This window comes from Sinocyclocheilus anshuiensis, unplaced genomic scaffold (assembly GCF_001515605.1).
Source record: "Sinocyclocheilus anshuiensis isolate Anshui unplaced genomic scaffold, SAMN03320099.WGS_v1.1 scaffold105, whole genome shotgun sequence".
NCBI classification, from domain to species: domain Eukaryota; kingdom Metazoa; phylum Chordata; class Actinopteri; order Cypriniformes; family Cyprinidae; genus Sinocyclocheilus; species Sinocyclocheilus anshuiensis.
Window position 1 is genome coordinate 87,056 of NW_015537942.1, and position 574 is coordinate 87,629.

A 574-nucleotide genomic window follows, 5' to 3' on the forward strand; every position below is an offset into this window, starting at 1 on the left:
GACTGTTCAAATGCGGAGTTTTGCGCATCGTGTGTGTGTGTGTGTGTGTGTGTGTGTGTGCGCGTGTGTGTGAGAGAGAGAGAGAGAGAGTGTGTGTGTGTGTGTGAGAGAGAGAGATTGAAAGCAGAGAAAGAAGAGCCATCTGTCCTATATGAGCTGGACGAGGAAGATATTCGACTCAAGTTTCTCCTCGTTGCTGCCTGGATCACACCATGTCAAAATATTGAACCTGAGGTTCACCGTCTTTATCTGCGATATCACATTCCACTAGATTCATCTCTCATGTGTCACGAGCACTGAGATGCTCCTATCGATTGATATTGGAATATGTAGGAAACACTTAGTAATATCCCTCATACACACACAAAAACTGCTAGCTGAACGCAAATAAACCCATTCAGTCCACAGTTTAGCAACAAAACACCAATAATAATACTGCCTCAAGAACCTTTCCTTTCAGTTCTGACCAGTGGTGGAAAGAGTACTGAAAAAATATACTCAAGTAAAAGTACCATTACCTTCCAAAAAATGTAGTGTGAGTAGAGTAAAAGTACTTGTCCAAAAAACTACTTGA